This window comes from Triturus cristatus, chromosome 9, assembly GCF_964204655.1.
Source record: "Triturus cristatus chromosome 9, aTriCri1.1, whole genome shotgun sequence".
NCBI lineage: Eukaryota > Metazoa > Chordata > Amphibia > Caudata > Salamandridae > Triturus > Triturus cristatus.
The window spans coordinates 881158487-881183798 of NC_140592.1; positions in this window are offsets into that span (position 1 = coordinate 881158487).

Below are 25312 nucleotides of genomic sequence, written 5' to 3' on the forward strand. Positions count from 1 at the left end.
AGTGACATCTAACCTGTGGCTTACTATCGGGGTCACAGGCCTTTTAGTTTTTATGACCCTGTTTCTTTGACCTGCTGTATGTGCTTGTGTTTTATAGATTATGCTTATTTTCCGACTTTCTGGTTCAGGGCGGTAGTGACTCGACTGTACCTAAAGGGAGCAGGGTCAAATCACTGATTTCTCGAAGTCTGTTATGAAGCTCTGTGGTTATACTGAATAAGCACCTACCTATGTTCTAATGCTTCTCTTTATTAATGTAATAACTGCCCTCTCACAATTGCTTTATTAACCTTCCTGCTTTCTCAAATTTGCTTGAAAATGCACCATTTGTTCACTCTTTTTTCAAGAGCCCCCCTTTGGTTGTTCGGGCTCGCTCGCTACTGTGCTCTATGAAATTCATTTTCCGCACACCACTTCCAAATGTCACCAGCCGCCACTGGGTCGGACTGCAACCTCCATTAAGTACGTCTTGGGAGGAGGGAGGGGCACTGGGAGGTGGGAAGCGATAGGAAAAGAGCAGGAGCAAGGCGGCGGTAAAAACAGAATTAAAGCAGATAAAGCAGTGTTAAAGAAGAATTAAAGTAGAATTAAAGCAGAAGAAAACGATCAGGCAAACAGAGGAAATGGGGCAAAAGAAGTAAAAAAAAAGCAGTAGGATGAGGCAGAGGAACAGTGAAAAGGCTGATGAGAAACGAGGTAGAAGGCAGTGGACAAGAGACAAGAGCAGCAGAAAACGTGGCAAAATGCGGGGGAGTAAGGGAGAGGGCCAAAGGCTCTCAGGCAGGGATTGGCTGAAGACCTGCTGCTTGGGGCAGCGGGGGGGGGGGGGGGGGGGGAGGCTGGGTCAGGGACCTGCTCCAGACCAACTGTTGTGAATTTATGCCATCCATCAGCATGCACTAAAAGAGTGTGTTGAATCTGAAATCAATTACTACTAGGAAACTGTGCATGCATTTACAATCCTATAAAAGGCAGGCAGGTAATCTGTATATTTACACAAAGCGACTGGGTGGATGTGCTCGATCTGCACATCATCATATGTACAAAAGGTCGTGAGAATTGTAATCCGTGATTTTCAAACCATTCAATATAGGGTGCTAAAAACAGTGCCAAATACTCATCCACCTAGAGTATTATACTTTTGGAACTACAAAGTAGTCCAAATCCAAATCCACCTCGCAAGCACTGTAGCACACCAGAGCAAAGTCACTATAGAAGTTATTTAAACAATTCGATCCATATCCTTGTAAATATGTTCATTGTTGTTCTGTCTATTATAGGGCGTCTGTTTTTGATGAAAGCAAATCTTTAGGATTCAAGTGTAAATAGTGGTATACGTAGTGATAGCTTCAATCAACATCAGTCGTATCTTGTAAGTTCCCAATTGTTTTGAGGAGCATAAATCATCACTGATAGGACCATGTTACGTCATCACTGTTGTTCTTAGTCATGACAGCTTCTCCCGTATGTGTCTAGCTACAGATGCTTTCATCAAAAACAGACGTCCTATAATAGATCGACTGATTACTTCAAAGAAAGAATTTTCACTCTACATGCCTTGAGGAAGCTCTGCCGGGCGAAACGCACGTCAGCTGCTGTATGAATTTGGAATAAAAATTGATCATTGAAATCGAAACGTGGATTTGGAACACTGTGGAGTTTTTAATGTCATTTAGTACACTCTTGTAATGAACAGAACAACAATGAACATCTTTACAAGGATAAGGATCGAATTGTTTAAATAACTTCTATAGTGACTTTGCTCTGGTGTGCTACAGTGCTTGCGGGGAGGTAATCTGCACATGTAACTGACAGAGCGAAACCTCTATCCTAGTATCAGATTGAAGATTTCAGTTTCAACTACGTTTTGGGAAACTTTGCCTAACTAAATGTGGATTTACACTCCTTTATGAATAATCACCCTCAAAGTGATGGTCAGACTGAGCAGGCTAATCAATGTAGAGAGAAGCTCAATGTTCTAACGTAAAAGCTTGTGTTCCGGAGTAGCAACGTACACAACAGAAAACTGCTTAAACGCCTAGTCACAGGAAGTAAGTGATGTGTAAATGCTATTACAATCACAATGTTCTGATGAAAACAACTGCATATAGTATCTACTTAAAGTTGGCTTTGCTCCTAATAATACAATGCATTCTGTCATTGAATTGTCAGTTATGTTTCCATTAGGGACATTATGAAAGAATCCTCACCATCACGGTGCCGCATTTGCCTACAGTTTGCATAACATTAGAACCTTTCCAGACTATCTCATTCAGCTCCATTACAATCTGCTGAATGCTAACTTAGATTTGTACAGCTTCATTTATACTTAAGTAGAATGAGGAAAATATGAGGGAAAAGTGTGCTGGGGATTCACACTTTTCCTCATATTTTAATCTTGTCCACACCAGGGAAATGGGCGGTGAAAGCATTTTGACGAGTAACTTTAAAGTTCAGTACATATGAACTCTTGTTATGTTTAATGTCTATCAGTGAACTTTCTCAATATGTTATCAGAAAATTCAGAGACATACCATTGGTCTACATCCTGAACAGTTTGTAACCTAAGCGCTGGCAATTGCTCAGTGTAGCATTCCAACCCATTGTTCATTTGCCCACCATGTTCCCTCAGATTAGATTGAGCCATATGCAAATCAGTCTTGACTCGGTTCCAATAGGAACAGTCCAGCTGGACCTCCCAAGCCAAGTCCTCTCCAAACCAGAACATAGGCAACTCAAGACCGGCGTCGTCCTCGTTGGGGCTCTTCAGTTGGGTGTAGCTTGGTTCTAGTGGCACAGTGAGCAAGAAACCCACATAAGGGCATACCCTTAAGGACGTAGGGCATTAGAGCAAACACACAAAAGGTGATGGAATGTTACTGGGTACAATCTGTGGTGGCATGGTGGGCAAAAGAACGTTAGGTTGGAATGCTACCCAGAACAATTGCCAATGGGTCGACTTACTGCAAGCATCCTCCCATCACCTTTTGTGTGGCAGGTTGTAACCTATCCAGCAGTCTCTATGTCATCCATCCACAGCATCTGAAAGCTTATCCTCGTTTTCTGTCCTGCTTGATATGGAAAGTTCAACCTTCTTGAAGAAATATTTGTCCTGTTTTCAAGCTGTCTCCAATACATGGGCAAAATCAATATATTTTTGAAGTTTGACTTGAAGTCTAGGTGGAATGGGTGTGAAGTGTTTTATTTAGTAGACTGGAAAGAACCAAGAAAGAAAGGTACTCGGGAAGTACCTACTAATTATCATAATTTACAATTGATAGGGTCCTCCTATTTTTGTAACAAAGTCTTGATTGAAGCGTTTAAGGGGGTGTGCTCTTAGTTAATATTACGGTTCCAAAATGTATGCATTTGTTTTACTTTTCCTTCAGCATTTATCCATATGTATTTTTTTTTTTACTAATTTCATCCGTTTGTATCCATATTTGGGTTTAATGAATACATTAAGCTGAGACTAGTGTATTTCTGCATTTATTTAACCAACAACGGTGCACTGATACTTTAATGCCTAGCAGGTGCCCATGCTATGAACGTTCATCGATGATACCTCAATACACTCACATGAACACATGCACATTGAGTATACATCATGTGCACAAACACAGCTGTCTAAGCCTCATTAGGAAACATTCTCTCTTTTTTTTAAACCCTTTTACCTGTCAATCCGCACAACAGTTAGCCATGTAGTCATAACTGACAACAATACAGAATCACTCAAAAAAGATGTAATATCCATCTCTATAAATGCTTAAAAATAAATGCAGACAGGAAAATAGATGATACATTTTCGGACTGTATTTTAAAACGTGAAAGCGGAGCACTGGGAGCCTTGGCTATAATTACTATCAAGTTCTGGTCAGGTCACTTCCACATAGGTTGCCCTGAGTAAGGTTACTGCACGGTTTGGCATGAAAGGACTAGGGTTTTGTGGAAAACTATGAATAGGTGGAGAGTCAGTCTGAGAATATTTGGTGAGCTGTACTTAGGTACTGTCCTCTGGGTGACATCCTTACGTTGGCCTGTATGCTGCATCCATCCATCTCTGGGCACGGTAGACGGACCTGTACAGCTCAGCAGTCGCAGATGGAACAGAGGCCAGGGCATGGCAGTGACAACTAACAACCGAAGATGTTGGTGCAGAAAGCTCCAGGATTGAAAGTTGCACCCTCCTGGTTGCTGTTGTCCCATATTGATCAAAACATTTTATTATGATATATGGATCCAAACTTGAAATGGGTCAAAACTTAAATAGAAACTGTAATTATGAAATGTTTTTTATTTCTTGGGGTGTGCAATAATTTAGTAGAATGTATTCCTCCTGTGTTTTGGGGGGAAATACATTAAATAACAGGTGTATTCGACTGCACTTTTTATGTCATTATTGATAGCCCCCCACTGTGCTCCAGGAAGTAGCTGTGTCCATTTTAGGATGTTTCTGAACGAGCTCTGTGGTTAGAACGGAACCTCAATCAGCAGTATACATATGCCAATCATGAATCAAAACCTTCCAATCACCCTGGGGTTCATTTTCAACTTCCATAAAATTATTTGCTAAATGTTTGACTACAGTCATTCAGTGATATAGTGTGCCTAAATCATGTTGAAGTGGAGAATTAAGGACTGCATTTCGTGGGTATGAAGTGATTGTTAAAGGCCCAAATATGTTTTACAGGTCCGAGCTGCAGGCAAGGGCCTAAAACGAAGGAGAGGGTCTTTTACAGCCTTTATAGTCTGAGGTAGAAGGACTATGAGACCTTAAAACATTCCACCCATTGGGGCAGAATGTTATAAATTAGAAAGGGAGAAACAGAAAGATAAACATTGGAACATTGGAGCAGAAGGTCTGTAAACCCATTATGGGCCCTGAGCCTGGTCAATTTCTTCAAATATTCAAATGTACTAAATAATTAAAAAAAACTTTTTGGATAGCACTTCCTACCACCATTTTCCCCTTTCTAAGCACTGTTGTGTCAGATGTTGCTGTTAGCCAGTTTAATGATACTCAAACTCCCAACCTCCAAAGAATGGAAGGTTGTATATACATACCAGCAATTCAACTCATGGCTTGCACTTCATGCAGCTTTAATTGGCAAGTGTTAATTCATTGAGCAACCTTGCAGGCTCAAATGATTGATTTTCAATCAATGAGCGAATAGAATTTGGTTTTAAAGACTTTATATAAAAGAAGTTAGAACGTCAGCTGTGCCATGGATGCTATTTTAGAATCTAGTCTACAAAAATGTCATCTGATATAAAGAATGTGGGCTGAATATTGTTTAAACAATATCACCCCAGAGATTTTATAATCAACTCTACATTGGCATATTTTTTATAGATGATAATTAGGCCACAATATTTATGCCGGACAATATTATAGCAATGAAATTCTGGTACTACCCCATGTCATGCCATATAATGAGAGCTCATGATTCAAGTGATATTTACAATCCACACAGTCTTTGACAATATGGTTTGTCATATCAAAGAGCCACACAGTGGCAAAACAAGGTGACAATACAGAGGAGCTACCTCTTATATACCTTTTAAATTTTATTGGAGTTGGTGTGTACTGTAATGCTTTCCTCACTTCGCTCTCTCTCTCTCTCTCTCTGGAAGCAGAGCAATACGGACATTTTATTGATAGAGTGCTGATAACATGTTATTTGACACTCTATGTAGAAGTGAATTTGACTTATTATCACGCATCATGAAGTGTGGCGATACGCATGCCAGCACCAGTCTAATACAATATAATTAAGTTCTGAAAATATAGTTTTAGCCTTACTGCATATAGTAATCTCTTATAACAATCCAAAACCTCCTGCATTCTGAGGCCAAAATTGCAAATTGAGTCTGGATCAGCTATTCAGCTTCAGGCATGTTTTGAACACAGGTGGAAGAATTCTCTTATCTGAAGACTAATGGCATGGTGGGAAGATTGTTCTGTTGGCTAACGTCCTGCCTTAAGACCTGCAGGTCACATCTTTCAATTCCTGCATTGTGCCAATGAACTCAGGATCTTATTTAGAGTTGGAAGCTGGAATACTCCATCACAAATGTGACTGGTGTCTTGGCCGCTTTATTACAAGAATATTTTAGCCTATGGCCAATGGCACTACCTAAGACATGCATTGGAAAACTCTCACACTGGAGTAAGATGACAGCAGACAATCCTTACCAACCTTTCTTGCACCAGGGTGCAGAGGAAGCTTGCAAGACTCTCCTTGACCAAGCACACTCCATTGGGAATACAACCAACATAGCAACATACTGCCAAACTACTGAGCATTAGAAAATAGCAAGCTGAATGCCTCATTTAGACCTTGACAGAGGTACCCCCACTGCCTAGACCCAAATACCACCGCCTTTGGCCAGTTCATGCCTGGAGGATGGTGGGGAAGTTGAGGACATCATCATGGTGGCAAAAGCACTACCTGCTCTTATCCCGGTTTCCCTGGTAGCTCTGTAATTCTGCTTGGGGGAACCCAGTCCCTGAGGAATCAGCATGGATTCACTTGCTGAATGCTAGGCTCAGTCCACAGGAGCAGAGGTCAAGCAGGGGCTACTGGGCCTTAACCTCTGGGGATGAGGTTGCTGAACAATGGCTACTATAGCTGTGCAAAGTGTTCTAAAGTACCACCCCTTCAGCACTTGGCTATTAGTGGTGTCAATGTTGGGCAGTCACAGTCTTCTCATGGAGGTTGTGTGAGTTGCTGGAGCTCAGAGCTTAACAATCACTCAACAGCACAATGAACGATTACCACCTAGACAGAAATGTGAGAACATTTTGATGTTTCTGCAATACGTTTTGGGCCCTTCCCTGCCATGGGTACTTCGCCCAACCACACAAATGAGATCAACTTTTTATTGGGAGACCTGGGGAACACTGGGTGGTGGGAAATATGTGCCTACGTGGTGATCCTACAACTTTCCCACACAGAAATGTGAGGAAAATATAATTGGGAAAGAAAACGCTGGGGGATCCATGCAAGCTACACCACCATCTAAGTGACAGTCCATGCACACCGCCATCCAACAGTCAGCCCATGCACACCACTAGCCAAGTGCCATTCGCGCACACCACCAGCCAAGGGCCACCCACGCACTCCGCCAGCCAAGCGTCATCCTTGCACACCATCAGCCACGCACCATCCATGCACATCGTCAGCCAAGCACAAGTCCACACAAATGCCAGCCAACGCACCATCCATGCACATCGTCAGCCAAGCGCAAGTCCACAAAATGCCAGCCAACGGTCAGTACACAAAGACCATCAGTCAAACTCCAGTTCACACACACACAAATATTCCTTGGTTTCTATTGGCTTTCAGCCCCTGTTTGGGGCAGATGAGGTTAAAAATATCTCTGAAACAGCCAAAATGTGTGCCTAAAATAAAGGGGAGTGACCCTTGCCTATGGGGTTTCTCCCTGACATGCCCATAAACATATTCCTGGTGACTAGTGGGCTTTCTACCCCCAGTGGGCAGATAAGGGGCATTTGCCCCCATCTGCCTCCTGGGGGAGCAGAAAGACTGTGTCCATTTTTTTGGGGGGGCGGGCATTAGCATGCCCATTCTGGGCTGCCCCTACCTCTACGTATAAAAAATATAAACATATCCCTGGTGCCAAGTTGTCTTTTTGCCCTCACCGGGGGGAGTAGATCAGGGCCTATTTACCCCATCTGCCTCGTGGGAGGAGCAGAAAGACTGTGGCACTTTTGGCGGGAGTTGGGGACATTGGCATGCAGATTCTGATCAGCCCCACCCCTACGTATAATAACAAACATAATTTCTAGTGCCTACAGGGCTTTCTGCTCCCCTGGAGGGGGGCAGATAAGGGCCTATTGCCTCAGCTGCCTCCTGGGGGGGCGGGGGGGGGGGGCAGAAAGCATGTGGCACTTTTTGGGGGTGGGGGCATTGGCATGCCCATTTTGGACAACCCCCACCCCTATATACATAAATGAAATAAATCCCTGGTGCCCATTGTGTTTTCTGCCCCCGCAGGGGCAGATTGGGGGCTATTGCCCCATCTGCCTCCGAGGGGGAGCAGAAAGACTAAAATGTGCCAAAATGTTGGGAGGAAAGCAAAGGCCCTTTCCCAAGGGGCTGCTCCCCTCTCCCTGTAGTCTAGTGGGTGGATCCCTGCTTGGGGATCGCCATCCTGCGGCGATCCTCAAGCAGGGATCCACTCGGAAGGGTGCTATTGGAAAGGGGAGATTCTCCCCTTTCCAACGATACCTCTCCAATGTGCCTATGTGCTCGGGGGCTAGATAGTCCCTTGAGCATGTAGACAGTGAAACTGAAACGAGCCGATCGGCTCATTTCAGTTGTGGTTTCAGTGAAATGACGTCAGCATGGCGTGAGCGCTGATTGCCATTTCACTGCGAAACAAAAATGCTTCAGGGGGTTGGAGTAGCTCCTCCACAACCTCCAGTGGCACAAAACAAAAAGAAATCCCTCTGTTTTTTTCAGCAGAGGGATTTAGTGCTTGTGTGCACATGACGGAATGGGTCTGTCATGCGCACACGAGCACTGTGGCACATGAAGGAACCATTCCGTCATGCGCACCCTAACTGTTAATGCACACAAGAATATAATACCAAACACTAACATAGCCACATACATTTTAGTGTGTCTGGGCACTATTTGTTTACAGCCATTACGTGTTTCGGCCCTCGAGGGCCTTGATCACATTACAAATGCCACGGTATCATATCGACCATTTTAAAGTGATGTGTGCAAAGTGCAAAAAATGCAGTCATAGACATAGAAAAAACATATTGGCATTTAATCGTTTGTCTTTCCTCTTACTTTCTTTATATATATTTTTTCTCTTTTTTTTGTTTTTCTAATTTATTCATTTACTAACCATGTTTTCCAATTCATTATACAATTGGTATAGTTAGACCACCTTTTGTTGTTTGCATACATTGTTCTAAATTTCCATTAATTTCAAACTTGTGTAAACCACCACATGCTGCAAATACTATAACTATGCAATTACATTGTATAGTAAGAGTTAAGAATAGGGCTATACTGAGAATAAAATGAATTCTATAAAACTTTGTATAATCATATAAACTAGTGTTGTTTGCCCCTTCTGTGATGTTGGTGGTCTAAATCACAGCCGAAATTCCGTGTGATTGATTTTAACTGCCACTACAAAATGGTTGTTTTTCTATGTAAACATTAAGACCGCCTAAGATAAAGTGCTAAAAATATAATACAAAGTGCATGTGCTTTGTCACCGCCTAGTTATATTATAAAGTGCTTAAGTGTTGGAATTGCATTATACTTAAAAACATTACTTTCATGAATGGGTTTCGCAGCTCATATGGTCATTGGTTCTGTTCTATATATATATATATATATATATATATATATATATATATATATATATATATATATATATATATATAGAGAGAGAGAGAGAGAGAGAGAGAGAGAGAGAGAGAGAGAAAGAGAGAGAGAGGGAGAGAGAGAGAGATAGTTAATATTTAGATTTATTGTGGATATCCTAAAAGATTGCCATGGATCCATCCCTCCTGGACCAACTTTGGACACCCCTGGCTTACAGGAAAGAAGCTGTTTTAGCTGCAGTTTGTTTGTTGCATATGCTCCTCCAGGTAACAGAAGTGCATATGGCTTCTTACTATGTCGCTATTGGGGGAAATCATGTGAAGTGATTCTGGAGTTGGGATTCGATCATTCATTATGTTAATTAAGATTTTTGTAACCAATAAAAACATACTTCTATATGTTCATGGAATGCTGGCAATTATGCACCAAATATCACAGGTCTGAACAGTTGGCAAAGTTGTTTATATTGGCCCAGTATTATACTGAGCATTTAGTCTCCTCTCGGGTTATTGGCAGAATTCTCAGTCAGTCAGTAATACTTTATTCGATAAAAATGTTCATCATAAAAGTAAGTATACAGTAACATGACCTATTTAAACATATGATAAAAAGCAGTATAATCGCTAAAATTTATACCACATAAACGCATAAAATTTCACATTACAAAAAAAACATGTTAAAAATCATCATTTGCTCTACATTTACAACACAATAATCCCGGTCTACGTAGTAAGTTGGAGTCTAAGTCTCCTCATGCGAATCACCCAAGCACTTCCGATAAATTTGGCGACACCACACACCAATGAAGAGGAGGATGTATCGGTACAAAGAACTCGCAAGGCCATTGCGTGGCAACGAAGGCCCAGGCCCCTACATAATGGTTTTAGCCAAACCCTCCTGGGTACCTTGTAAGCCGGGCAGGCAAACATAAGGTGTGCCATGGACTCAATGGGGGCTGCACAACACGGGCACGCCTTTGTTGAACTACCTTGCGAGTTCCACCCAGAAGTAAAAGCATTTACAGGGAGGGTTCCAAATCTAATTTTTAAATATAGTGATCTGTCAAGGGGTTTCTCAATGTAGTCAAGGAATGGTTCAAATAGCCTTGACCCCTTATGATCCAGAAACCGCTCAGTGAGAGAACCCCCAGTGCCACTACGACTAGTCTCCAGCTGGACCCACTCCCAATAAAGCTTCTTAATAACTAGTTTAGGTGGGGGAGATTGGTTCTTCCATAGATCGCTTAGACCCATAGATCCCACCAGCTGCCGCAGGTTACTCAACCACTTAATCCTGTTACCTTTATCCAACAAGATAAGTTCGTCCAATGCAGCAGCGTAGTTCTTGAGCTCCTCAGTTCTTCTCAGCCGGGCCCAAAAAAGTAAAGGGCGCAAGCGCACAATATCCTTAAGGGGACGCCTGCCCATGTCTAAACGTAAAGGTATCAATGGGGTGGAAACTGGTAAGGCAACCAAATCTCTCAAGAATTTGTTTTCAGAGGTTATTAAATCCGGAATATTTTCGAACCCCCAGAGCTCAGAGCCGTACAGCGCACTAGGCAATATTTGGCCTTCGTAAAAAGCTAGGGCCGGGGCCACAGGTTTGCTCACTGACACTCTATGCTCACGCATTACCACCCCTGCAACTCTTTTAAAGTTTAATGACATTTTAGCCAGATGGTCAGTCCAGCACATCCGACTATTCACCCTAACTCCCAGGTAGTCAAAGGACTCCACCATCTCCAAGGACTCACCATTAAGCGAAAAATTATTCCAAATTTTTCTGGAAGGGGATATGGCCATAAGTTTGGTTTTCGAGGTATTAATTGTAAGGCCCCTATCATTGCAAAAATCGCTAAATCGGTGCAATAGCTTTTGGAGACCTGCCGGGGTTTTTGAAATCAGAATGGTGTCATCCGCGAAGAGGAGAGTTGGTATTTTTTCCCCAGCCAGGGATGGTGCATCCGCCGGCTCTTCCCCAAGGTGGTCCACCACACCATTCACAAATAGGGAAAATAGAGTTGGCGCCATGACACAGCCCTGGCGGACTCCCCTCCTCACGGGCACCCTCTCGGTCAGTTGGCCTTGGGTACCCCATCTGATTCTTGCGTAATTGCCTTCGTGGAGCTTAACTATAAGGTCCAGAAGGTAGCCTTGCAAGCCCAGCTCTTCCAAAACTTCCCATAGCCTAGCACGGGGGACCAGGTCGAACGCCATCCTGAGATCTATAAAGGCCAGGTAAAGACTACCATGATTAATTGACACGGTTTTCCAGTAGATCGCAAAAAAGCGGAAGACCTGGTCCATTGTACCTACTTTTTTCCGGAATCCGGCCTGGAAATGAGAAAGAACCTGCTTCTCATCCATCCATGCACCGACTCGCAAAATGATGACCCTGCCGACCACTTTCTGAATCACATCTATCAGACTGATTGGTCTGTAGTTGGCAGGGTCATCCCTGTCCCCCTTCTTGTAGACCGTAATTACTTCGGCCCCCTTCCACGAGTCTGGGACAGGATGACCCCTGGATATTAAATTCATTATTAATGCAATGACTGTAGCCCAAACTACGGGTTCTTTCATAAGGAGATCCCCCGGAATACCATCTTGGCCTGCTGCCTTCTTAGGGGTTAGGCGTCTTATGGCCTCTACAACCTCGGAAGGCTCATATGAGTTCTCAACCGAGAATACTGGATCTCGAAAAAGATATTTGGGTGCATCATGGTCACCGTAAATTGTTGAAAAATGGGAATACCATTGTTGGCTAGTAATGTGGTTAGCCATCAGAGGCCTATTATAATTTCTGGCTTTATTGATCAGATCCCAAAACAGTGAACCATTTTTCATTCTAGATGCATTTTTAAGGTCCTGCCAATACTGTTCCTCCCATTCTTTTTTTGCCCGAGCTTGTTCGTTCGCATACTCCCTCCTAACTATTCTCACCAGCGATTGGTTCTTATTACGAAGGGCAACAGTTAGCTCACGTCTTTTTGCCCGACATTTTGTAGAATACCAGGGATTGCTGGGTTTAGGAGCATTTGTTTTAGAGCTCCGGGTTAAAAATAATTTGCCAACTTCTTCAATAGCATTAGTATAGATCTGTGGGAAGAGCGAGTCATGGACCACCCCTGTCACCGTAATGATAGCCTTCAGCTCAGTAATCAGCCCATCAACGTGCGTCTTAATCTTTGCCAATTTATCTGGGTGAGAGCCTACCTTCTCCCATTTCAATCTTCGATTGCCGTCATATGGGATCACCTCCTTTGTTATCTTCAATTGGGCTGGGTTTTGGTCACTTTTTAAATCCCTCCACCTCAACGACATACATAAGGGATTGTGGTCGCTATCCTGCGAAGGGCTCACCTCCATGTCGACCAGGTCACGCCACATAGTGACGTCCAATAAAATATAATCAATCCTGGACGGGCTATTGAGTCTATTAAACGTCATTGCCCCGTCCCGATCGGAAAGGGATCTACCATTTACTGCTCTTAAATTATAATCCACCGTAAGGGCGTTAATCTGTAGCGCTTTTGCAGACCAATTTTTAATCGGGGGTAGTGCCAATGCGGGAATAGACCAGCTAGCGTCGTCCTCCTCTAAACCCAGGGGGTCATCCTCACTTAAATGTTCAAATGTACAATTAAAATCCCCCCCCACAAGTATTTTAGAATTTGGTGGGCAATTAGCTAGTGCCTGGTCCAAAATTGTAAAAGTACAAGACATTTTACCTCCCTGGGTCCCTCTAGCGTAGATGTTAAATAACTCCATCTTGTTTTCCCGCACCTGTCCTGGTAATGTAAGATGTTGAATATCCCTACACTCAGAATCATGAACTGAAATGTTCCAGTTTAGATCTACTTTTATCCAAATATGTAGGCCCCCAGAGGGTCTGCCCTTACCACTACTGTAAGCAGGTACACAAAAAGTAGCATATCACGTTTTATAAATTGGTACTAAACTCCAGGTTTCTTGGAACATACATATATCAAATTTTTCGATAAAGTTGTTCCAATCCGGGATAGTCAGTTTTCTTTCTAACCCTGCTATGTTCCAGGATAACAGTCGAATAACGTCTTTCCCACTAGGGGGCGGAGCTGGAATAACTCCCATTTCCATATCCACTATCCCTAAAGTGGGTATTTCAAAATGCTCTACCTGGTTTACTAGCTGGCTGTTATTACTACTACTGGCTCCCGCAGACAGAGTGTGGGTAGAGGGGAAAGAGCAAATGGCGACCCTGGTTTCCGGATCCAGAAGAAACCCATCACTGTTTTGGGGGACATCAGCCTCATTAGATAACACAATAGCGTTTCCCTCAGTACTACCTACAATTTGACTCTCCCTCTTACCCTGCCCAAACTGTAATCTTCAATCACAATCATCCATGCCAGAAAAAACATCAAACCTATTCCCTAACTCTAAAGGTGTGAAGGGCCTCGGGTGCTCCATTCTCCGGTTGTTATACCTGGGTCCTCTGAAAGGTATCATGTTCCAACCTTGATGATCGAATTGCAGATTTGTAGCATGTAATGCTGTAGGAGCGATTGGATGAACTATGCGGTTTTTCCTTGCATGGGTTGTGGGGAAGACCAAGGACCTAGGATAGAAATAGGTCAGGGCTCGAGGGCAAATTTGGCTATTGCCATTACCCAAGGGCCAATTCAATATAAAAGCTACCGCTTCTGGATCTCTGAAATTAATCAGAACTATATCTCCGTCGACGTCCTTGTTTCTACCACCAAGCCAAGGGAGACGTCTAACATGCAGTATCTCACCATTTACATTCTTATTTATAGGTCTATATATTCTTAACCAATGTATAATTTTGTTTTTTAGCTGAGAGAAGTCTTCTCTCTTATTATCAGCCAATACAGGGACCCCCGTCAACACCACCACCAAAGGCACAGCTTCTGGGGGTAAATCAACCTGTGGACCATGGATCCCAGGGCCCCCCTCCCACCTGGAGTTACCCTGCGCCTGGCATGTAATCCCCACTGGGGCAATGCTGACCTCCTCCATCGGGTCAGTAACAGGCTTACTAACTAGATGTTCCATGGGCATCAGAGGTCCCTTTCTACCATGGTCAGGAACTATGTGGCCCAAGGTCTGTGTTGCATTCCTACTGAAATCAGGAGTTTCCTTAGGTAAATTAATAGTGGGAACTGCAGCTTGAGTACTAATGCCATCCGCTGGGGCCTTTCCTACGGCAGTCATATTTCTCAATGTAGATTCAATATTCTCTAGCCTATGCTCCAGCCTCCTCAAGTTGTCAGTAATGGGCAATATAAGAGTACTAAACATGTCCCCCAGTTTGGCTAGAAGATCAGTGGGGATAACAGGCGCCTGCGGGAAAACAACAGCTGGCAAAGCAGGCTCTGGGGTGGACACAACTGGGTTCACGGCCGTTGGAGAAGTGCAAATGGCCGATATCGGCCTGCAATCTGGCCCAGTTGCCAGCCCAGAAACAGATCCATTTGGAGTCTTTATATGTTGGCCAAATTCTGAATGATGGATCCTAGGGATATGGACCACCCCCTCCTTACGCCTTATTTTCCTGGGAGGAGGGCCACGAATTATCCCCCTAGTCAAATTCTTAGCCCTTTTTCCTACCCCCCAGCCTGTAAGTCGTGTATTGGAGATTTTAGAATATCTTTTGACATTTGAAGGGAGAGAGTCGCTGATAACATGAACACTAGGAACACAGTTTGTGGGGGATCAATCACGTAATAATAGCGGAACACCCTCTTGAGAAAGGGGGGTATCGCTATTACCACAGCTACCACAATCGACAACAGGAACCTGGGAGGAAGAAACCTCTGGGGCTCTACGTTTCATGTTCTCAATAGAGCAACGACGTTCAAATCTGCGCTCAGCCAGGGTAATATCCTGATCCTTATCCGTTACAAATGTCTTCTTAAAATAACTATCTAGGGGGCCATTTACCACGGTCCTCAGTTTATCCCCTAACATAACATTCTCGCTAGAAGCCATAACAATAATTAGATGCTACAAAGACCCGCATAAAAACTCCAGGCCCAGCCCAGCCTCGATCGGCCTCGGAGGGCCTTAGAGGGCCCGCTCTTTGCCCGGTCTTCGCCCGAGCTGCGTCCCGCGCGCGTACCGCTGGCGCGTGTGGGCGAAGTCCTTAATATAGATGGGAGGACGTGTGGGAGGCGGGGCCGGGAAGAGGTTCCAGGTGTGCTTTCGAAAGGTTGAAGGCGTGCACCCTGGGCCTCGCAGTCCCGTATGCTGTGCCTCCTCGCCGTTCTTCTCCTAATCGGCAAGATGTCCTCACTGGTCAAAGGGCAGAGGTAACAGACCCAACACGATCACCCAAAAGCTGAAAATAAATAGTCCGAGCCTCCGAGCGGCTCCCGCGAAGCGGGGGCCGCGAGGCGTGGGATTGGTGGAGGCGGGGCCGGGAAGAGGTTCCAGGTGTGCTTTGGAAAGGTTGAAGGCGTGCACCCTGGGCCTCGCAGTCCCGTATGCTGTGCCTCCTCGCCGTTCTTCTCCTAATCGGCAAGATGTCCTCACTGGTCAAAGGGCAGAGGTAACAGACCCCAGTGCCTCTATCCGCTATCTCCCCCATGTCCCTTTTGATCTGGGTGCTCCTCCACCCTCATTACATGTGATGGCTCAGTCCTCGTGGGCAGTCACCTGGCATCTTCCTCAAGTGCTCACCCACCCTGATTTCTTTGAGGTGACACATCAGCCAGCAGATCTCTTCATGTGCACCACGATGGCTGTGATTTGTCATGGAAGTCCCACAAACACTGGTTCTTCTGGTTTAGATATGGCTATACATAGGCCAAGTCTTTGAAAGGAGACGGACATGCACAGGCTGATACCGTGGTGGCAGAACAGCTCTGCACAGGCTGATACACTAGTGACAATGAGTCATGCACAGGCCAAAGCAATGATGATGTGGCCATGCACAGGCTGATACTTCAGGTGAGGATGTTGCCATTCACAGACCAATGCTCTGGTAATGATGCACTATGCACAGAATTATTCTCTTTACTCGTGATCACCGCCCCATCTGGGCCTCAGCAATCACAGTCTGAGTCTTTGCGGTTCCCATACAGAATTACTGCAGAGTGACTGGAGGAGTACAGGCCCTGGAGTACACTAAGTGCTTTTTGCAGTCTTCTTCAGGGTGCTCCACAGGCACTGGGGACACGCTGCAACTCACTCCTGCTGGACTTTCACTCCTCCTGTAGGTTTGACAAACTCCTTCTCTCATCAGGCCAACAGGCTTCTAGATGCTTAAGAAAGTGGTCACACTCATGCGATGTCCCCTCTTCTATAGGAAGCTGGCTGTCAGGCATCACTAGCTCTGGTTGCATAGCAGGCCTCTGAGTACTCTACAAGGCACTCCCTTACTTGGCATATAAGTCTTGAAACTAACCATAAGAGGCATATTAAGGTCCCCCATTTATACATAAAAGGCAGACAGGAGATGTGTATACACTGTCAGCATCTTCAGAACCAGTTTGGATGGTTCTCTTTCGAATGTCCGTTCTAGGCTGCTACCAGACACAGCCTTAGTGCAGAGTGATGTTCCTCACAGCAGTGTAGTTTCCAATCCTGAGTACCCACAACAAAGGCACAAAGAGGTGTTCGGTTTCTGCACCATGTATGTCACCAGCCAACTAAAAGTTTAATAAGGGAAATACAAATGACTGGGCCTCACCTAAATGTGACAACACCGCGGCAACACCAAACTGGTGTTTTCTTTTGAAGAGCATTCTGAAGCGGCATTCTTTAATTTTAGAAACTGCCTGAGTAGCATTTTGGCTTGGATGTCACTCAACACCCTCAAACTTAACTCGGATAAAACCGAGGTACTCTTTTTTAACCAAAAACCCCCGCCCCCTTCGACGTTTTGGTAGCCGTCAGAGCTGAATTCCCCTCCCAAGCCTGTCGACTCAGTGAGAAACCTCGGCTTCAGGTTTGATAATGAGCTCTCTTGCAAAACTCAAATTAGACATGTGCTCTCTGCTTGTTTTGGGAAGCTCTGCATGCAGCGTAAATTCCTCCACTTCCTCCCCCTAGAGTCCCGTTGGACGGTAATTCATCCTTTGATTACATCTCACCTGGACTATGCCAACAGCCTCTACCTGGGGGCCTCAGCCTATTTGACTAGTCGTCTGCAGATAGTACAAAATGCTGCGGCCAGAGGGATTTGTAAGAGTCCTTTCCGCCATTCGATTACCCCCCACTTGAGGAAGTTACAATGGTTACCAGTGATTAAATGCACTGAATTCAAGGCCCTCACTCTGGCATTCAAAGCCTTTAGGGGACAAGGGCCAGCGTACCTGAGAACTAGACTTAAGCACTATCATCACAGCCGGAACCTCAGATCTAACCACCACCGTCACTTGGCCATGCCCCGTTTCCGTAGGTCTAGAACGGGTGGCAGGTCCTTTGCGGACATTACCTCCAAACTCTGGAATGCACTGCCTTTCTCCCTATGCTCATCTGAGTCAGAACCTATCTTTTGTCGTGCCCTGAAAACCTGGTTGTTCTCCAACCTCTAGTTCTCTTCCCCGTGCCTGCCATCTGCTGTCTGCCCCAGTGCTGGGACATCCCGTTGGGGGTAGCAAAGCGCTTTACAAGCTTCCGAATATAAATAAATAATAAATATGGATTGCATGTCAAAATATTATTTATCTTTCACAACGAAGTCTGTATTATCATCCCTCAGCCAAACCATCTACTAAATGAGGACTAATCAGCAGCTCATTGCTAAATAAAAAGCCTAATCAAATTTCTAGAGGACCCTTGTCTCCACTTCCCTCACTTCAATGTCTAGGTCTGTCAGTAATACACTTTCACAGATGGAAAACACCTTCACCTCCATCTTGTCAAAGGCCAGCCCTTGAATATCCAAAATGGATCCCACAGGCCTACATTCCTCTGACTCATACACACATTATGCAGGTACCATGTAGGCTACACACACGTAAACACACACAACATACCAGTGGCGTAACGAAACTCGAGGGGGCCCCCCTGCAAAGTACATGGAGGGCCCCCCTTCTGGCTCACTCAGGAGCTCTCAAGCAAGCATACTTTGCTGAGGAGGTCCCCTGGAGCTCGGGCCCCCCCGCACTGAGGGGTCTGTGGGGGCCTATGTTACGCCCCTGCAACATACACTAGAGATGTTGGTGCTAGAAGTTAGGTGAGTGCATAAAAGCAAACTTTATATGAGTTGGTCAGTAGGCCTCCACTACAGTGACACAGATAAAAAGGTCGGGCCACAACTACGGATTCACAAAACACAGTACGCTGCCACCGTCGCCCTATGTACTAAACCCACAAGAGCAACTGTAATCGACTTTCTGGCAATAAGGGCAAGTTGGATGTTCCTTTCAGATCCTGGCCCTTCCTTGTGTCAAGGGACAGGTGTAGTCCTGCGTGCATATGCTAGATTAGTGTGAGGCTAGGCCCAAAAATCAAAAGCTAGGATACCAGATACACACAGTCAGGCACTTAGGGCAGGGGAACATGAGTTTCTGTCCCAGCACTGGAACGCCGCAAATATTGTTTAAATCCTTTGTACCATTCTTGCATCCAGTGTCAGCAAAGGTATCCCTGGGGTTCCTTTTCTGTCATGGGATACATGTATCCTCCAGGGTCCAAGTCCATATGACTATCACTGTGATTCAATGTCAACGGGGGATGGCACCCCTCTGCCATTGTCTCGGATTCTCTGAATTCCCTGGCATGACATGCAAGTGCACCAGGTTGGTGGGGGGAATCCCATGGAACAGCCTGAGCTCTGAAGAGGGAGCCGTTGGCAGCTATCACCAGCTATAAGCTTGTGGGCTCCACCATCTCCCAGCACCACCTCTCTGACCAAAAGGCCATAATCAGGTGTAGAACGCTGGCACCCAACCCTTAATGGCACGGGCTTGGCATGGCATGTGTATGGCCCTATCCTAACCTCTGCCACCACCTTGACAGTGACAGCTGGGTCATGGTACCTTGGAAAAAGGACATCAGTAACCTCCTCTTGGCGAGATATGAATCAGGGCCTATGAACCTAGCTTAAATGTAGGACCTAGACTGAAGATAGGAGCCCCAACCACAGAGGACAGTCTCAGCCTATGCAAGAATACCTCGAATTCAAGTACTTGGCAAACGCTGCACCGCACAAAAACCGGGTAACATAATATAACATAACCAAGTCACGAATCAAAGGCGTTTGACACTGCCAATTTCTTGTTCTGGCCCAGCAGACACGTTTTCTGGGCTTTGCCTACACACAGGCATCCTTCAGACACACTCCACTCACAAAACGTCAATACGCAGCCCGTGGGTGCCGCACATTCTGCCACATACCGTGTTCACACCGAGCCAATACCGTCTTCGCAATTACAACTTACTTTGTTCCTGGTTGCCCGCATCAGGATGACTGAGTAGGTTAATTTTGCACACAATTTTTGCCTAAAATGTTTAGAAAATGATTGTCATCGTTGTGCTTTAGGCTATGCAAAGAGAGCGCGCTCTGTTCAATAAAAGGGATTCTTTTCAATGTGCTTTCAGACATTCTTTTTTCTTCTCTTGCTGATGCTGTCGGCAATAAGGGTTCATTTCAAAGACAGCTCGGCAGCAGCCAAATGTGTCCTAATATCAGGAATGTTTACATTGCTTCGCCAGTCATGGACACAGAATTACAAAACTTGAAAGGTATTTAAGAAAAAGAGAGGGCATGTTTGAATATGGCCAAATTTGGAAGTATCCACGCTTTAGTTGGATGGAATCCTTAGATCCTCAGATTTTAAGTAAAAAGAGAACAGGAATTTGATTCTGTGCTAGTATATGGAGGTATATTAAGAAATAAAAATAAACTTCTTAACGGACCCAAAACTATGCAGGATGCATAATTTTGCCTTTGCCTCTTCTGCAGCCTGACTTTGTACCTTAGTGTTGAAACATGTTGCTGCCATCAATTACGTGTTCATATCATGCTTTATTAAAGGTCAGACAGGATCCAAGTGAGACCTATAATACTTGATCACCCGAGGATCACGGACCTAAGTGACTTGTGCCAGGTCACACAAAGGCTGCTATTTACTAAGGTTTGCGCTGGTGCTCAACCGATTCTGCAAACTTTTGCGCTGTGCCTGCCGGTGTTTCTAATGATAAGTAAATTGATCCAATTCTTTGCATTGTTTTGCACCTTGCAAGAACCCACGTAAAATCTTTGGGGCATAGTTACCAGAGTGGTGGCCCAGGGCAGCGCAGCAAGCTATGTGGCCCGACGTCACAAGGAAGGGGCAGGAATGCACCATATTTATCCACATGGGCGTCTGCAGAAATTTTCCAGGGGGGGGGGGGCTAACCTGGCAAATGAAGGGGTGTGGCTAATGTTAATCAATAGGGGCGGGGCTAAAATGGCAGAAAATCAGGATCGAGTAATGCTCAGGCCAAGCTGAGAAAAAAAAGTGGTGAATTCTGCATTTGAAACTGGACAATAATTAGAGCACTCATGAACCCTAATTTTACCTCCCTGACCCCTTAAAACTCATACATTCCCTGATCCCTAAAATTAGTCCCCTGGCACCCCTAAACCCATTACCCATACCCGCCCTGACCCCTAAAATTGTCCCCCTGGCACCCCAAAACCCATACCCGCCCTGAACCCTAAAATGTCCCCCCTTGCACCCCAAAACCCATACCCACCCTGAACCCTAAAATTACCCACCTGGTAACCCAAAACCAATACCCACCATGAACCCTAAAATTATCCCCCTGGCACCCTAAAACCCATACCCACCCGGAACCCTAAAATTACCCCTGCCGCCCAAAAACTCATACCCGCCCTGAACCCAAAAATTGCCCCAACTGTCCCCTTAAAACCCCACCTCCCCTGAACCCTAAAATTACCCCCCTGGTACCCCAAAGCCCATACCCACCCTGAACCCTAAAATTATCCCCCTGGAACCCCTCCTTTAATCCATTTGTACTGGGCCTCTCGTTCTCCCATCTGGCTTTGAGTCTGTCCAGGTCTTTTTGTCTGAGATGTTGCTTCTTTTGGCCATTCCATTCTATGGGAACCTTACATATAGCAACAAGAGTTCCTATTATTCGACCATGAGGCACCCATTTTATCAGCCTCATAAGAATGAAATCCTGAGGTGACCATGCAGAGAATAATTAAAGTGTCTTACCTGTTACACGTAGGCAGGGCCACTGGAATTATGTGGCAGGGGAAGGATAAATTATGGGTCAGGGTTGACTAAAGAATGCAGCAAGAAAAGGTAAATTATGCGGCATGATGCTGCACATTTTGTGAGTATTATTTAATTATTTTTACTTCTTTACACTTGTTAACACTGTCTGGGCATAGAATGAACCTTATTGGTACCAGTTTAACACCAAACTATAGCAATAAGCAACAAAAAGGTAACCACTCGACCTTTGGAAAGGATCTTCCACTGTGCGCCAGCACATGTTGCTGCTTTTTTAGTAGCTTTTGCGCTAGAATATATTTTTTTTAAAAATCTGCAGATTATTTAGCAGAAAATGGATTATTTGGCAAATCAACAAATATGAGAAAAACACAGCATCTGCACAATCGCTTAATTCCAATAGCCCGACCCATAGGTCCCTGCAGAAGGAATCATTCTATCATTTGAAACCATCAACATACATATGAATGTTGTATGAATTAATGTAACAATGCATAGAATGTTCTTTCATATAGCCAACAACAAGATAAAACTTTTCTTTTGTTAACTTTTTCCATTAATTTATTTTTCATGTAATGCTGCAAGTTTTTAATAGCCTCAAAGCGGGAAGAAAATAAAGCATAACCCGAGTGAATCTGTATTCTAATTGTGTACACATTTGTACTCACTTTTCTGAGGAAAGGAAAATCCTTTGCAATACATTTCTGTTACATCACTATTTTCAGCTCCAAGGAACCTTGTGATGGGAGCCTGCACGCTCTTTAGCGTGAGTGAAAGTGTTCACGATGTCTGTGATGTTCATTTGTTTATCTAAGCAGCTACTATCCCTGCAGAATTTCATACCACTCCTCAGGCCTGAAACCAACGTATGTCAATGGTATTAATATTTAAATAAACAATGAGGTACAGCCCACAAGACTTCATACCACCGTGAAACATTAGAGCGAAAAACGTTTTTTTCAGTTCTTAATGGTCTGGGGTGGGCCAGGGTATTTCTTGGGCCAGGTGGGAAGTATGCTTTAGCAGCTCAAACTGGCCATTGTCATTCTGTTTGTGATAATCAGCCACAGACAGAATGACAATGGGTGGGAGGGGCTGCGAGGAGGAGTGCGAGGCGACCCATCGGGGAGTTGAGGCCTCTGGCAGGAAACAGCTCTGCTCCCTGCAGGGCCCAGAATTACGGACAAAAGGCGTCCGTAAAAGCATGTGCGTCCGCAGTGGGGGCAAGGAGGGGTGCTCCGGGGGGTGGGGGGGCAAGCGCCCGTCCTTACCCCCCCTGCAGACGCCCATGCCTATCCAGTATGATGTATTGCTGTCCTTTCCCCCTGCGCTAGTACCGTTTCTGCAGCCTAGCGCCAACGCAGGCACCCTTGCATCAATGTGCAAGGGTGTCTGCATTACAGGTAGGATTGGTTTTGTGGAGGAAGGGGCACCGTCCTGCACAAAAACAATCTATCGGGCGTTTTCCTCTTTCTATGTGTGCTCCAGCACACATAGAAAGAGGAAATAAAACGAGGGGAAATAAACATATTTTTCCTTGTTACACCTAACCTGGGGAGGCGTAAGATTTTGACGCATTCCTACGTTGTAAATTTGGTAATGTGTAAAAAACCATGAGAGTTGCATGGGAACACCAAACGCAATGCTCATGGAACGCCACCTTGCGCAGAGTAAGGCAACTCAGCGGTTTGCCCTTTGTTGCATTACTCCATATTTGTGAAGCCATTCAAAGCCACGTAAAGTGGCTTCATAAATCTGGATTGGGACTTTGCGTCGTGCATGTACCACATTGCGTGGTGCAAGCATGACGCAAGGCCCTTGTAAATATGCCCCTTTGTAAATACACTCTGCAATGTTAGTGGAGAGTTTGGGCTCCCGTCACTACTATTTTCTAAATCTGCTGTTTCCACACTAGACACGTTTAATAACTCCACTTTAAAAACTGAATCGGACTATTGAGACTCATGCGACTATGTCAGGTTTTTAACCACCGCAGGCATGGATGCTATAGAATCACTTGTGGACAAAGGTTCTATGCTCTTTCCATGGGCACAGTCCTGAAACTGCACTTGACTGCTTGCATGCTCAGGATGCATGTGACAGGGAAGCCTGGTGGTGACCCACTCACCCATATCACTAGCAGACTCTATTGCAAAGCAATGACGTGTTTCCTCCTGCCTCCCAGCAAGCCAAAGATATTTGTAAAGGGGGAGCAGCTCTTGGTTGACTTAGTGATCCGCTGCTGACCTCTGCTGCAGTCCTGGTGCCCGCCTCACACTGCACCCCTTTTCAGCTACTGCTCCCTCATCATTAGCAAGAGACAGCAATTGTAGTGCATTGCAAGACTGTTAAAGGGAGCTATGTCTTGTCTTCCATACAAGCTTCCATCCCTGCATCGAGCGCTGTGTCCTGACTTGCAAGACCACGACAAAGATAGTCATGCGAACAGCCTCTTTCTATAGCGCTGAGTTGGCACTTCTGGTCTCAGTAGCACTCTGAAGGTGCAGTTTTACTTTGTGACTACTTTTTGTCCTACACCTTCTTCCATAATTGTTTCAACAAATAGTTGATGGATATGGCAGGCAATATTCCAACTGAATGTTAATGGTGTCACGTTTTAACTCATCAGTGGGATAGTGTTGCGGTGAGGTATAGCACACACTTGTGAGGAGTAGAGTCATCCACAATGTGAAATGTTGTGTGCCCTGATGGTCTACCCCGCTCTCGCCTTTGCTCTTTACACCAGTCTCTTGTGGCGGAACTGAGCACTACTGATTACGTAAAGCTGTGAGTAAGTGTGGTACTGGTGGAGAGGACGAGCAGTGTTAAAGCGATAGATGCCTCCAGATATTCTCAGTGGAGTGAGGGCATTCATACCACTGTGGGACAAGACAGCACAGACTGACAGTTATCAGATGTATTACAGTTCAGCAAGTCCTACAGGAGTCAGAATTTCTAACAAGTCGACACTCACAAATTAGGTCCCCATATGTCCCTTAGCTTGCAGTTCACAAGGAGCACGCAACTTGTGCTGTCTTTCTGATCTTTGAGTTATTTCTAGCTGAATGGTTGGTGGACAGTGGTGGCTGGCATGTCCTGATGGTGGTAGGGCGGGTGGGACACTAGAAAAAGGAAAACAAAATAAAAAGCACTTACCTGCGAGCGCGACACAACGTCCTCCTCGATGGTCTTCTCTCCTTGAGGCAGGGAAGCGGGCAGGGTACAAACTCCCAAACCAATCCATGCGCCTCTCTCACCAGCATAAGAGCAGTTCTGGGATTGGTGGGAGCAGCCTCACTTGGTGCTCCACACGGCTCTTGAGGTTTTGGCTTTCTTTAACCTAGCTGTCTTAAGACAGCTGGGTTAGAGAGGTTTGAAGTACGCATGTGTGGCTGGCCGTCACAAGACGGCCGGCCAAAAAGACATGCCCACTTTAAACTGAAAATGCCCTGCTCTCTCTGCTGCTGACAGTCAACAGCAGCCCTGCCCCTTCCCTGACGGTTTGTTCAGGACAGGGTGAAGAAAAATAAAATGGTAAAGAATTAACTTCATTACCAATTTATTTTTCTCTCTGATGGCATTACAGGGAGACGACGCTCCCTCGTTCAAACGGAGGAGCTGCCCCTGTTTGTGCATTAATGCTTTTCAGTGCATCATCCTGTTAATTCAATGCAACATTTTTAGTTAATTGGACTGTGAATGGGTGTGAGTGCAGAGTCAGACATTGTAGGCC